This window comes from Lissotriton vulgaris, chromosome 7 (assembly GCF_964263255.1).
Source record: "Lissotriton vulgaris chromosome 7, aLisVul1.2, whole genome shotgun sequence".
In the NCBI taxonomy this organism is placed as follows: Eukaryota; Metazoa; Chordata; class Amphibia; order Caudata; family Salamandridae; genus Lissotriton; species Lissotriton vulgaris.
Genome location: NC_141695.1, coordinates 341,203,100 through 341,219,117, shown reverse-complemented (window position 1 = coordinate 341,219,117; position 16,018 = coordinate 341,203,100). Strand labels below are relative to the sequence as shown.

Sequence of the window (16,018 nt, the reverse complement as noted above, 5' to 3'; positions counted from 1 at the left end):
CTCTTGGTCTCAACACGTGCAATCCCTCTACAGTATAACAACAGCAGGCCTCCCAAACAACACACGGGTAACAAATACAGTAGAGAATGGCCAGTTGGGAATTTACAACCCAGGTACAATAGGACCGGTGATAAAGGACTGTTCAAAAGAGGAGATGACAGTCCCAGAATTAACAACTAGAGGGAAACTCTGTAAAATCATTACAAGCCTAAAAGCTGAAGGAGCACCAGGCCCGAATGGACTGCCCAACGCTATCTTTAAACATGACCCGGAATTCTGGGCAGAAATCCTGACGCCACTGTTTAACCAAATCTATCATGACACACAGGTACCTGCATCATGGAAGGGAAACGTGATTCATCCAATATTTAAACATGGCGACCATGGCAACCCAACAAATTACAGACTCATATCGCTGATAGACGTTGAAGCAAAGCTCTACGCCTCTTGTATCCTCCTAAAGCTGCAAGACTGGATCGAAGAATCTCACAGAATACCCTGGTTTCAAACAGGATTTAGGCGGAATATGGGGACAATTACCAACCTAACTTGCCTGTCACTATTAATGAACAGAACAGCAGCAAAGGGCGCACAATTATACGCCTGTTTTGTTGACATCAAATCTGCCTTCGACAGAATTAACCGAGAGCGTCTATGGGGTAAATTGCAGCTTTGGGGGACGCCAACAAAATTAATACAGGCAATAAAAGTTTTGCATGAAGATACATGGGCAAAGGTTAAATTGGGAAATGGAGCTTACACAACAAGGAATATACCAACATACCAGGGCCTAAAACAAGGCTGTGTTTTAGCGCCCACCCTTTTTAACCTTTTCCTTTCAGATCTCGCTACAGTGCTGGACACAGATGAAGTGCACCCCCCTTCATTGGCAAACCGGCGAATTCCCTGTCTGCAATACGCAGATGACATAGTCCTGCTGAGCAAAACCCCAGTTGGTCTACAAAGAGCTTTAAACATCTTATCAGGGTACTTAAGACAAGAAGGTCTGGAATTAAACAAAGAAAAAACCAAAGTGGTCCGTTTAGTAGACCCAAAAAAACTTTGTTACACATGGACGTTCAACGGGACGAAGGTGAACGAACAAGGTTCGTATAAATACCTCGGAGTAACATTATCCCAGGGAGCAAAACAAACGGAGCATATAACTGCAATACGCGCAAAAGCCCAAAGTTTAATCTTTGCTTACCGGTTGCTAAAAACAAAAATGAATTGCCCGAACTACAATCACCTCTTGAAGGTCATGTCGGCACACATTTTACCATCATTGTCTTACGGTCTCGTCACCTGGTGTGGCAAGGAAACAGACCTACTAAATGAGCTCCAAACCAAAATCTATAAAGCAGTTTTTAACCTTCCAAAGAGTGCCTCAGCCCCGCAAGTAAGGCTTGAATTCGGTCTGCAAAACCAGAAATATAGGAGCATGAGCGGCTTCATAAAACTGTGTCACAGGTTAAGATCAGCAGAACTGGATTCAATGGATTGGTTAAACTGGGAAGCCATAAAAAATGAAGGAGTGAAGGGAACCCTGTGCCCTTGGGGAAAGCATTTGAAAACCTGCGTAATAGAGCTGGGGCTGGAAGGAACATGGGAGTCTGTGACGGATAAAGCAATCATAAGCAGATTAGCCAACAAGGCAGCAAGGACGAAATCTTTCCAAGATGACAAAGCGTTACTTCTCAAGCGGCGACATGGTTGGACCATAATCAACTCCTTCAAAGCTGGACGACTGCACGCATACTTAACCTCTCGCTTCAATGTGCACATAAAAAGAGCCTTTACAGCCTATAGGATGGGTATGCACATTTCGAAGGACTTAGTACCATCCTGGAAAGGTAACCATCAGACCGAGAGTTGTAGACTTTGTGGCTACAAAATAGAATCACTAGCTCACTTTTTGTGCGTCTGTCCGGCTCTCATGGTACAACGCCGTAGATTACTAAAACGGATCTGCAACGAGTTAAAAATCCGCACCTGCAGGCAAGCGGTAACAAGTTGGCTGGGAGGGAGCTCAATTATTTTGGCATGCCGGGGAATAAAATTCCTTGCAGAAGTGAAAAAACGCCTGAGTCTTGTGGAACAAGGACAGGGTGAAAGAAGCGGACTAATAACGCTGCCTTGATCCCAATGACTGGTAATTCTTGCACAAATATGTAATAACATTCTGACCTCCTAACGCCGGTGGGAGTTTCCCCGGAAGAAACCCCTTTATTTTAAAAACTGTGTTACATCATTTTAACAAAGGAAGAGTCTAATTTTTTTAGTAAGCATTTTTTGGACCATAACATTAACATGTGGAAATTGTAATGATTTTAATTAATTATGCAATAAACCTTTTTGACTTAATGACTTTGACTGTCCTTTTACACCCCCACTCGGCAACTGCGATCGTCCAATCAAGCCCTCGCCGCAATTCCACGCATCCATAGATCTACCATGGGGGGAAGATCCTTCTCCTACTTAGCGGCCAAGACCTGGAATTCCCTCCCTTCCTACCTCCGCCTTACCCAGAACCACCTCTCCTTCAGAAAACAACTAAAAACATGGATATTCGATAAGTAAATACCCCCCTCCCCCAAGCGCCTTGAGACCCTCTGGGTGAGTAGTGCGCTATACAAATGCAGAACTTGAACTTGAGTCCATTGGGTAAAGTGTGGCCTATATAAAATTGCATAAAATAAAATAAATAAATAAATATAGTAAATAGCCGAACACCATTGCGTAGTATAATTTATATGACATATAATTTGTAAAGCGCTATAACAGCTTTGGGTAATGTCAGCGCTAAATAAAACTGGATAACTAAATAAATGTTTTCCTCCCAAATTTACGGTCGGGCAAGCAGAGTAAGCACTTGTAGCATCCAACTGTTAACAACCAATCAAGGACGTAGAAACAATGCCTATCCGTGATGGAAACATATCAAGACGCGGCACATGATTGGCTGTTTGAGAACTTGTCAGTTATTCATTGGCTGAGTACCCCATGGACCTTACGGCGGCTTGGGATTGGGTGTGAAACAGTTGATTGGCTTCGGCAGTTCCAGAGAGTGGGCGTGTCACCGGCAGCAGTAGCTTCTGCACGTCCCGCCTCCAGCATATGGGAGGGCTGCCATGACGTCGTCACGGGCACACAGATGATGATTCAATTGCTGGGTGACTGTCATTCTCGCTGAGCCGGAGGCCGGGCTGAAGGCTGTCAGAAGAGTCCGTCTGAACGGTTTCGGTGCTGGTAAGTAGCCTCAATGCAGGTTGTGTTGAGCCATTTGCCGTCGCTAGCGACCCGATCAGTACCACCCGTTGCCCACTCTCTTCAAAGCATCGTGATTCTAGATTGACCCCGCCAGGCTACCGTCTCCGCACAGTACCTCTTTCTGAATAGGACTCCGCATTGCTTCCGCCTAAGATGCTTCTCTTGTACTTTTGTACAATGCCTACCATGCCCACCAAGGGCGGTAACCTGACCTGTTCATGTGCTCTCTGCGCCCATCGCAACGCGTGCTGGAGCAGACTGCTGGTTTTCGTAATCAACATGTGTGAGTTGGGCTTCGGCTGCCACGGATACGCTTTGGTAGTATGGGCTAAAGCGGAAATTGTCGGACTTTAGTCCTTACCTGGAGAGAGACGTTGGAAACCGAGATTTCCCCATCATCTTTTGTTGATCGGAGGCTTTTTATTTGCTAAGGTACTTAAATGCTCTCTTCTCAAACGGGAGGGATTCAAACTATTTCACCCAATGGTTTAAATTATCTTTTTGTTCATGGTAATTGCTGTTGCGCTAAATGGGCGTTTAGTCGGTCCCACTTGCAACGTTTTCTTGACGCTGCTTCAAATTATTAAATAAATAAAAACAAGAAGTGATGGATTTGATACTTTAATTCATCAACTCACTGATAATATGATGCTTCCTGGTTCATTGTTTTTTTGTTGTTGCGCATTACTTCCCGGTTCATTGTTTTTTGTTGTTGTTGCACATTACTTCACAGACCAAGACCAACCTTTTGCAAATTATCCATCGCATCTCTCAAACGTCCAGCCTGGACTGCCCCATCTATTTTGAGAACAAATCTAACCCCAGATAGGTTTTAGCCTTTTTTGGGCATAATAATTGAGTTACAGATTGAGCACTATTGTATATAGTGAGCACAGGCCACTCTTCTGGGCATACCTGACAGGCATTTTAGGAAAACAACTTTACAAAGACTGACTTGCCTGAAATGCAGTTGGCCTCATCTGTAATCGCATAGTGATAAAAAAAAAATGCACTTATGGTTGCTAAGGTAATTTTTTTCTGTAGTTGAGTACATAGCATGCTGTACTACCACCTCTCAACAGGCACGGGTGTCACTGTCTTGGAGCTTTCAAAAATTATTGTTTCGAGGAGAGTTTTGACTGCAATAGTAATTCTTCCCAAGCTCGTAGTCTAGCCTACTTTGAGCAAATTAGTGCATCAGACCTGTATTAAAAAAGCAACTCAATCTCCCCAAGCATAGTTGCCAGGATAGGCTTAGACCATTCCAGTAGTTTATGATAAGAGTCCAAGGATTGGGTATTTAACATTGTTTCTTGGCTGAACGTAAGCAAGGCTAATTTATTGTCAGACCTGCTTTCCTGAAAGGTAAGGTATGAAACAGTGATACAGGTTTCTAAAGGGCGTGTGGGAAACACACATAATGCTGCGATTGAATCCCATCTCAGACCATATGCATCCAAGCATTATACCGTTTAAGGTTAAATATTTACTTGTTGAAGAACTGCCCTTTTTTAATGCACCTCACAAGTGCCCCAGCTAGCTTTAAAATGCAATTTTGACTCCCGCCGCCAGCTGCCTTACAGCCTCATTGAAGCCACGAACCCTCTGCTGCCTGTTGGATTCTACAGCGGACCCGCCCGCCTGTCTTCCGCCGCCCGACTGCTCAGCTGTCACCTGGAGCAGGGGCCGCCGAGAGGAGACGGGCGAGGGGCGGACTTCAACGTCCATCGGCCCTTGCGGTGTTCCGCCCCACGGGGAAGCGCCAGGCGGCGCTTAAATTTGGCATCAGCCCCGTCTCGCGGGACGCCGGGCGAAGCCCGGGCCAAGGGCGGGCCCGTTTCAGCCCGTTCCAGGCTGGGCTGGGCCACCCCCCTTGTCACTGTCATACGGACACTGCCTAAAGGTACTGATTATCTACTCATTGACATTGGACATCTGTTTAACTGTCTGTGAACTCATAAATTGCTTTAACCATGACAAGGGGTTTAAGAAGTAAAACCGCCCTTAAAGCTGCCTCATTTACAGGTCCTATTGACCTATTTATTTCTAAAACAACTGAGGCTATTAATCAGAATATCGCTGTTTTAGAACGCAGGGTCTCTCAGGACCTTGCGATTGCCCGGAGATCCTCATTGGGTCCCCTAGCAACTGCTCTAACCCCATTGCCATCAGCTACCCCAATTCCTATTTTAATTCAATCTGGCACTATAGCACAAGTTCACTCCATCGCTAGTGCGGTGGATTTATCCGCTACTAACCTGTCTCTAGATTTGGATTTAACTGAGAACCTTGAGATAACCCCTGACCTTGAGCATATTCAGTCTGTAGATCCGGTCCAGGACCCTGTACAAACTAACAACCTCAGGGGGGTCAGGGAAGGCGCTGTACCAAAGCAGCCCGTACAGCACAAAAAGGGGAATACCAAATCAAACTCCTATACTACCAGCAAAAAGAAAGGGTCAACTACTGTTTCATCTAAGAATATCTCTCTTACCAAAACTTCTGTTGTTTTAGATCCTTCTAGCCTACAACGTCCCAAATCGGTCAATGTCGAGGAAGGCTGTCAGAGCTCGCCAGACAGAGACACATCACAACTCATTGTTACTTTCAGGGACATATTAAAAATCCACCTCCAACCCCTGGAGAAGAGTATCATGGCAATAGAAAAGCAGCTTGCCATACTCCTTACCTAACTACCTAACCAAATCAGGGCGGGTACTACTAAAACTGGAGGGGGACCTACTATCACCAACCCAGGGACTATACCGACTAACTCACCCAGGCCGCCGGTTACGCCTAAAGTACAGGCAAAAACCAAAAAGCCTCCCACTACCTCTTTACCTGACCCTAACAAGAATGTATCTGCCAAACCCAGTGCTAAATCTATATCACAACCTGTATTGCAGCCACATCCTATCAGTCAACAAAACCCTACTCAACTGTCCTCTGCAGTTTCACCCCCTGTTGCTAATACCACCGTCGCACAGGGGTTACTGCAGCCACCCCAAGACAAAGCCCCGGTCATTCAAAAATCACATCATATGGATGCTAAGAGGGGGCCCAGGTCTAAACGTCCAGTTCATCTCCCACCAGAGGCCACACCATTCACGGTAATCCTAACGGGAGTTCCGGAACTTCCAGTGGGTACTGATGAACCCTCCTGGTCCCTTTTGAACAAAATCCTCCAATGGCTTAGCATCAACAGGCCACTACAGCCTACTAATACTTGTAGAATATCTTCTGTTCGTAGGGTTCCATGGGTAGGGGCGACCCCAAAGAGTATTCAGGGGGATTGCGTCATTGTTACTTGCGAAGACGCATCCTCTGTGAATCACATTTGTTCTTGGCCAGAGTTGGAGAAGAAAGGGGGAATCGACACTCAGCGGCTCTCCTTTTTCTATCCACCAGTATTTAACTTTCACGCTCCAATATTAGCCCCTAATTGGGTTATTCCCCAAGAGCAACCCTGGAATTTTGGAGGCCCCTGGGTGACACAAAAAAGTAGGAATAGGGATTGGCTACCCCGTCCCTGGTAGCCCAACAAAGGCCAACATATGGGGAATGGATGGCAAGGTATCCATACTAGCAACAGATTCGATTGTCTGGAGATGGTCGACTGACGTAGTGCCCCAACACTTTCTAGTGAGCTTTCCTCCAAAGTATCTGTCTATGCTAAAGTAAGGACATCCCATAAGCCGGACTGTGTACCCGCTGTTGCACGGGAAGACAGCCGTTATGACATGGTAATAGAGGGAAGTTCCAATGAACAACCTACATCTTATACTGTTTCTAGTCACAACTTAAACACTCCCCCCTCTAAAGGTACACATTGTATTAGTCCTGATGCGATTACATCCATTGATGCTCCTAGAACAGGCCCAGTTGCCAGCACCCAGGAAACTAGTTCAACTTTATCCTGCGTTACCCAGCCGGGAGCTGCCATCCAGGATACCACCAAGTCAGCCGGTATCACCCTTATCTCCTGGAACATTGCTGGTATTGCAGGGAAAATAGATTCACCCTTTTGGACCAGGTTTATAGGGGAAGGATTTGATATAATCCTCCTCCAGGAAACCCAAATAAGCTATTGTTTAAGTAATGCAATCAATCCCGAGTCCCTACTGTTAAATTTTACTAATATCAATACCACTATCGAAGGTATTTTTACTAGGGCACCTTCATTAGCCCGAGGGGTAAAACAAGGTTGGTTTGATAAACCTTGCATGGTTGCACTTCGGGAATTAAAGAGGGCAGTGGGTACCAAACCACGAGACAGGGAAGGGATAAAACTATCCAGGGCCAACTATAGAACGGCCATTACCAACAGGAAAAAGCTCCTGCAGTGTGAGGCATGGGATATGTTAAAAGAAGCAGCAGAAACCAAAAACTGCAAATTATATTGGGAAACAATTAACAGCCCTTTTCTCAATAAGGACGACATCCCGGAACTAACTTCCTACACCGCATGCAATGACTGGATTACCCATTTTTCCAACATCTTTAATCCGGAAGGGATACCCCTCGAGGTACTAACCACTGAGGTTACACCTTGGATACCCATACCTTTGGGAGTAACACTGGAGGAAGTCTATGATGGGCTTTCCAATAGCAAGGGAGGAAAAGCCCCAGGTCCGGATAGGGTCCCGATCGACTTGTTAAAAGCCGAACCTCACCTGTGGGCCTCCATCCTGGCGCAGATCTTTAATTGCGCGGCAGAGGATAACTTTCCCCCCTCTTGGGGCCAATCAGTTATAATTCCCCTATTTAAGAAAGGCAGTAAGTCTGAGGCCTCCAACTACCGTCCGATTTCTTTGTTGGATGCCTCGGTTAAGGTTATGAGTCGCATTTTGCTTAAAAGGCGGGAAACCTGGGCAACTGACTCTAATATTTTAACTAAAGTACAATATGGGTTCCGTAAAGGAATGGGCACCCTGGAACAATGTGTTAATTTGGACCTTATCATTAACAAATATACTGTGGCCAAAAAGGGCAACTTTTTTTATGCTTTGCTGATTTGAGCAGCGCGTTTGATTTAGTTAACCATGCTATTCTTTGGGAGGTTTTAATTGAATCTGGGGCACCGAAGGAAATAGTCGATTTCTTAGCCAGGCTCTACGAAAAACTTTCTTGTACGGTCCGTTACGGCACCCTAGGTGAATGTACACCATTTTTCAAAGTTTCACGTGGAATTCGCCAGGGATGTGTTTTGGCTCCTCTCTTATTTTCCCTTTTTATTAATGGTGTCGACCGTAATTTGGTTGACATTCCTGCAGATGCCCCTTTGATTGGAGGGAAACCTATCCCACTTTTACTTTATGCGGACGACGCTGTTCTTTTATCCCGAACACAGATTGGTCTCCAGCGCCTAATTGATAGTTTTATGTTGTTCATTCAAAATAGGAGGCTCTGTGTGAACAAATCCAAGACATATGTTATGGCATGCGGGCAGGCTGTAAATAAGGCTAAGCATAGCTTTTTCTTAGACAAAGATAAAATGTCATACGTCAAAACTTTTTGTTACCTGGGTATTACCTATAACAACAGTGGGTCCTGGATCTCTGAATTTGACAACATCAGATTGAAAATGTTGCGGTCCACCAGCAGCATATTCCGATTTGCCTCTAAACTTGGCTCTAGAAGTATCCCAGACATGATTAATATATATAACATTCGCTGTGTCTCTTCTGCACTGTACGGGGCAGGTGTATGGGGCCACAGTGAAGGTCCTTCGCTCCAAGCTGATGAAAACAAATTTCTAAGGAGATTGTTATGTGTTCCTCCCTCCGCCTCAGTACAATTGATTCATGATGAGGTAGGGATCGAGTTTATATCTGACTTAGCAGCCGTTCGGCCACTCTTATTGTGGCGTTCTATTTGGGCTAAGTCAGAGACTCGATTCACTCAAGAGATTATTCTTGATTGTATAGGTCTTGACAACTCATTACGTATACAGTGGATGCGATATATATAAGTGAAGTAGTGTGGCTCACTGGTTAGAGGCGGCAGACCCGAGAGCAGAGGACGGCCCGGGACCAGGGTTCGATTCCCGGCGCGGCAGGTTTCTGGACCAGGGTCAGCGGACTCGATAATTCTCTCGCCTCGGTGCCCACTCTGATCAGCGATCACACTCGGCAACTCTGGGCATTAGCTTGCCTCATCTTCACTAACGGCCCCACCAGACCGCCGGGGATGCCTGGTCTCACCCTGGAGATACCCATTAAGGGACCATCTCTCAGGGAAGCCAGGAAGGGTTTCGCAGCGGTCGAAGCGCGTTGGGACCCTACGGGTAAGTAGTGCGCTATATAAATGCCTGTACATTTACATTTACATATATTCACTTCTGGTATAATCTCCTGTTTGACATCGATGTTTTTCTCGATCCAGAGCAGGCTGCTGCCATTCCCAAAAAAGAGATCAAGTTAACATTTCTAAACTTTAAAAAGGTGGAGCGTGACAAGGTGTATGGTAAATTAGCCACCGTGAAGTTTTATAAAGATCTGAATTTAACTCCGGGGCTACAATCTTACCTTGTGAACGTGACTCGTCCATCTCACCAATTTGTACTAACTCGTGTCAGATTGGGTATCGTTCACCACCTTGTGCGTTCCCAACTCAGAAAGTTAGATCAGAGACTCCCTGCCCGTGTGACAACACTTCACGCCAGAGCTGTTGCCACTTTTTACTCTTTTGTAAATTTTATCATTCTCTTAGGTTAAAATACCTTAAGCCCATTTTCATAAAATACAATACTCGAACCACAAAGACCGCACTAATACTATTATCCTCAATGGAGAATGTGGATATCTGTTTTTTTGTGGCTACCTATATCCTGAAATGTACAGCTGCCAGGAAAAGTATAGTACTGTAAACTTTTACCTGTCTGTAAATTCTTGAGATGTACAGTTGCCAGGAAATGCATAGTGCTGCTACCATTTAATACATTCCTGTCTGTACATAATAGTTTTTATTAGCTACAAATATGAAATGGTCATTTGTGTTTTATGTCCCTAGTATGTATAGTAAGGTCCCTTTTTACACCCCAAATATGTACTCTTTTTTTATGCCCTCGGAGCGGTTCGGATTCCGTTTGTTTAAATGTACAGCTGCCAGGAACCTCCACTTGTGTGCTAAATATATTGATTTCCTGTCTGTACACATTTGTATATCCCTATATCGCTTGTCTTTTCGCACCATTAACGTGAATATTGAGTATTAATTGTATATATATGGTGTTGTATTTTAATGTCGCTTATATGATTTGTACTTCAAATCGAATAAAAGCTTATGAAATTGAAAAATTGACTCGTACATACAGTCAGCTTCTCAATACATGGAAATATGCATGTATCTTTCAATAGGTAAAATTACTGTTCCTTTTACATTTCCATGTGTGATAATAACTAGTTCATTTTTTTTATAGCGCTCGACATCAAGTGACCTCTGCAAAGCACCAATTAGAACAAGATATGTTCCCAAATCCGAGTTCCCGGTTTGGGATTATATATGAAAATATGCACTGGAAACCTACATTTACTTGCAGGCATAACACACATTAAGTCTGTACCTCACCAGTTACTGTAATGAGGGGCTAGTGATCAGTGCACATTCCCTGCCATAATTATTTCATATCTATTTTTCTGGGACTTGGCCTTTGCTTTCAGGGTGTCCAGCACTGATTGGCTGGTGCAATACAAAATTGATAAATAAGTTGACTTATTTATTGTTTTTGAGTCATAGTGACTTCTTCCATTCTCTGTATTTTCCATGGAACGTCGTGAATTAGAGTAGGGGCATGCTGCGGCCACGCTTAACATTTCTCACTATAGCTTGACCCCCACCAATAACATGGTGAGCCAGGTTCCTATTGCCCGGAGTTTTATCTAATAACCATACTAGACGTTTTCACTCCCGTGGTAAGGTGCACAAGTGTGTGACAGGACTCAATTTTTTAAACTTTTTTTTTAACAACTATAACAGGTGAAGTGCTATACCACTTACCTGGTGTGTAGCAACTTTGGACCTATTTAACAATATTTATTGGCTGGGTGGGTCATAACTCTCTGAAACACTTATAAACAAAGGTGGTGGTACCCAAGGGTGGTTGGGGGGTGGGTGATAGGATAGAGTTGCCTCAGTCTAGTCATTCGTAAGGCTATGGTCTTATGGTAAATGTCCCCAGAAGGAGATGGCTGACAGTCACAATTGTCCACCTGTTCCAGCCAAGGTATTTCATGGAAATACATCAGTTATGTACCTGGGGAATAATGGGGGAAGGGAAAAGTCCACGCAGCCAATACGTGACCTGCAGCGCCAGTTTGACGTAAAAGCCAAACCGGAAGGAGCACCTCAATATCGTGCCCCATTTCCGAAGAAAAAACGTTGCCGCTTTGACTGCAAAGTATGCCTCAGACGGTGAGAACCCTGCTCCACGATTGGAAATAGGCAGTAATACTCCTCGACATTGCTGCAGAAGTTACCATAGTGCAGGACGCACTCCACCAGTGTATGGAGGCCAAAGCAACTGACACGTTCATTACAGTAGAAACAGCTGACACATGAGTTGCACCCCCTTATAGGTTTTATGAAATAGGCCTCCAAATTGAAGATGATATTAAACGCACAATCAGGGCGGTCTTTGGGACATCCTTATTCCTATTATATTTTGTTGGCGGAGGTTGATTGGTCTCCCCCATTTGGTCTAGCTTCTTCTAAAGGGGAAGATGTTTATCTCCCAAGGTTTTTCGTATTGTGTCTCAGAGGAGGCTAAACAAGCTTACGTGTCTGTGTGGGCGCAAGCACTTACCCCGACTGTGTATCGTAATCAAGTGGGTTGGAATAAGGATTCACCGGCACTTGGAATTCCTTTGTGAACCATGCTACAACCCCAACCACAATATTCAATCCAGTGAGACGCGAAAGCATCCATAAGTCAAATATTTACCCAATTGGAATCTTGGGGTGTAATTGAACCCTGTGTTTCATCGATGAATAATCCTCTTTTTCCGATATTGCAACCGGATGGTTCATATCGTATTGTTTTAGATTACTGTCATTTGAACAGTCATGTTCATAACTTTGTTGTACAGAACACCTACAGCTCTTCATTAGTCAATACCAATGTTTGTAAAAAATATAAAACAACTCTTGATTTCTTCAATCGTTTTTATAGTCCTATTTTGGCTCCTGAGAGCTGTGTTCTGACAACATTCAGCGCCCTCCGCAATCACAAAAGCTATACACGCTTGCCTATGGGATATAAGGATAGTCCAGGTGCTTTTGCGGCACACATAGTGCCTGTTTTAATTAAAATTGACCCTGATGACATTTATTTGATAGATGATGAGTTGATACTGCATCTGGTGCGTGTGGACTGCATCATAATGTCCTATGCTGACTTGGGTTACAAATTCAACTTTACCAAGTCGCATATTGCCTGTTTAGCAGTTCTTTTTCTGGGTTACAAACTCACCACGGAAGGTAGGGGGTTGGCCCCCCACTTTCTGGAGAAATGTGCTCCATTGCAACTTTCTTCTACTCTTAAAAAGTTCCAATCTTTGCTGTGTTTTTCGAATTTCGGGAAGACATGCATTCCTGATTATGCCCACGTATCAAACCCCTTTAATCTTTGATGCAACCTACTTTCTCTGCTTCCTGTTGGCTTTCGGAACATACTACGATTCTACGGTCTTGCAGTCTGATCTTCCTGCAACCAACTTCTTGTTATCACATGACAGTTCTACAAATCTGTTCATAAGGATTGTACAGGGGCTTTCGGTTTCACATACTTGACATTCAATGAAGGGGACACGGTCCCCATTGCATATCAATCGCATTTGTACACTTCGGCTGAGATGCGTTTCTCTTCTATAGAAAAGATTTTGACGGCCGTCCAGATGGTGATTCTGAAAAAACGCTCTCTGGCTCAGGGTAAATGCATTGTCATGGTCTTGCCTGTACCTGCTGTGGAAGCAGTTATGAAGGCTAGTGTCCCTAACTTTAAAGCCTTGCATCTATGCTGGATACAGTGGGCAAGTTCTTTGATGTCGGCTGATGTCAATTTTATCTTTGACCCAACTTTGCAGACACAGGAGTTTATACAATATGAACATGTTAACCCACCTTTTCTGTCATTGCTTCCTCTTGTGTGTACAATCTTCAATGACCTCTTATTCTTTCCGAAACAAAATGATTTCCGTGATTCTAAAGGTAGCACAATTAAGCATAAGACACTTTGGGCCCGGGTGGCCGCTGTTAAGAAGCGCTTGCCACTGACACGTGTTATCCATACTTTGGGCCAACAACGTGTGGGAGCACACGCTATTTGTGATTCACTGGCTGATGAGGCAGCCAAATCTGCAGTAGACACTTGTTCTGTAGCGGCAGTCACAAGGTCCATGAGTAAAATTGATGATGACATTTTGGCAGCTATTGCTGTGAAAAAGAAAGAAACAGAATTTTCCCAAGTTTTTCCTTCATGTTATACATGCCACTTGTCCTCTGATTAAAATTCCATTTGATACTAATCCATACGTTGGGGATCGCACAGACTTTCTTTGATCATTGCAGCTCATGGAGGTGTGGCTTCTGCCCTTGCTGGAGTAAATGTGACTGTTTCCCTTTTGCAGCAGCATTTTTGATGGCGTGGTTTATACCAAAAGGCACGTAAATATGTTCATTCAAAATTAAACGTTCTACTGTTGCAGGCCCATCACTTACATCTCTAATCAGCCATTTGGCTGTTTTTATCTTGATTACTGCGGTCCGTTGACTTCAGACACTGCATTTAAACACATCTTAGTTGCAGTTGATTCGTGCACTAGATTCCTTTGGGTTTGGCCTCAACATACTGGTCACTCTGGAACTGTGATTAAAGATTTGCTGTCTTTGTTAGGACATTTGCTTGTGGCTCCTTCTATTCGGACCAAGGTCCTGTGTTTGCCTCTAAGGCTTACTGGGATGTGATGAAGTCTCTGGGGGTGCAGGTGCAATATTCCTTTGCATACCGGCCTGAGGGCAATTCAGTTGTGGATTGGATAATCTTTGACCGCTAGAGTCTTATGTACTGGTAGGGGTTGGCTGACTCATTTTATGGAGTCCAATAGGCACAAAATAATCTCCCTAGAAGATCTCTGGGTGGGCGGACCCCTTACGAAATCCTCTTTGGCATTAAAATGTTTTTGCCAGACCTTGATGGTCTAGACGTTGTGACAGCTGCTTCAACATTTGATGTAGATAATCATTGTGTTTTGCTACATGATCTACAAAAAGCTCGTGATTCTCAAGCAAGAGCCCAGTTGCCATCGCCCGCAGATCCTGCGGTGCTGATTCCTGTTTCTGGCTTGCTTCCTAAAGTTGGAGATCTGGGAGTGTTGTATTCTGGGGTGTCTAATCATTGCGCTTCCAGATAGGAAGAGGTCAGCACAACATAATAAACAGTAGAATGAGTTGAATGACTCAGAAAAGCTCCACCCAACCTCTGGAATTTTACATGGCAGCAGAGAAATGACATGGAAAACCACAGACCATCAAGCTGTGTGTGTCAGCATGTACACTTTTTAAAACAACGCAGGTAATGTTTTTCATCAATAGTTTCTTTAAAACCCGGTATAACCAGGGAAAGAGCCACGTAGTCAATCTGTGCCCATCAGCGACATTGCAAGGGCTAAGCAAGTTGTGCCAATCGCGCAAATGAAGCGAAAGAGCCCAATAGAACTCTGAGCCACTCCACAAGACTGCCAAATGAACTGCGCCACAAACGTCAAGCTGAGCCTGTCGGCGAAGGCCCAGTAAAAGTGCTGTGGGGATATATTAATGCGTTGGTGCCCGGACTGATGGCAACGTTAAGCTGTGCCAGTCAGCGAAGGCGTCGTGCTGCCAGCAAATTTTAGAATGTAACCACTGCGAGGCACACTTGAATTGCAGTGCCAAGGCTAGAGACTTATTATTACTTTTAACGAGTCATTTACTTCAGGAACCTTGGCGTGACCGTTGGGCCATGTGGAGCGCTTCGGAATCACGTGCAGAACCACTAGTGTCTCGCCATTAAGTGAAGCTGGCAATTGAAGCTCAGTTCAAATAAATTTGCCGCAAAGGAGTATGCGTTCGTGCTTAGGCTGTGCCAGTCAGCGGAAGCATAATGTTGCGCAACGGGGCACACTTGGTTTTAAACTGGCACTCAAATTTAACACAAGCAAATAAAGCCGCATTTAATTTTCCTCATGCTGTAAACGCTGGGATGAAAATTGCAAAAAACACAGTTGATGGACAGAATGTAGAACAATGTCATACATTCACCCCAGTCCCATCTCTCATAAGCTGACCCCATATATTAGCTTTTGCTGCCGCCCAAAGGGTTCTGCCCACGTTTACGGATCCTGAATTTGTGGAAATATAACCCTGAAGGTGAGTGTGCAGTTGGGCTTTACCCTCGGAGTTCTATAGCGTTGAATAATCATGCGCCAGGGCTTACGTCCCGGTCTTGCCAGTCCTATTTCTAGAGAAAGGAGGGCTGGGAAATGTTCAGAAAGGGCAGCTTCTAGGATATTAGGTTCCTGAATCCACTGTACCGCATTTTGAGAGACCAAAAAAAAATATAAACTGGGCGATGTGCCGCGAGTAGGAGAAATAAAAGTATATTCTACATCTGCTGGATGTAAAAGAAGCCAACGGTCTACCAAACCATTATCTTCTAGTACATCATCCATCAGGGCTCTATCTGCCGCATTACACCGATCTAATGGACCTCTTT

General features: G+C 44.4%; 1 protein-coding gene across 2 annotated transcripts in view; it reads left to right on the top strand.

Annotated features, from left to right (window-relative positions):
• The first annotated feature begins 3,148 nt into the window (after positions 1-3,148).
• Positions 3,149-16,018, top strand: part of NUCB1 (nucleobindin 1) — a 213,863-nt gene continuing 200,993 nt past the window's right edge. For both annotated transcript variants that reach the window (XR_015297470.1, XM_086930214.1), the window contains exon 1: positions 3,149-3,249. The gene's annotated coding sequence lies outside the window, so the exon portion shown is untranslated. The remainder of the gene's footprint in view (positions 3,250-16,018) is intronic.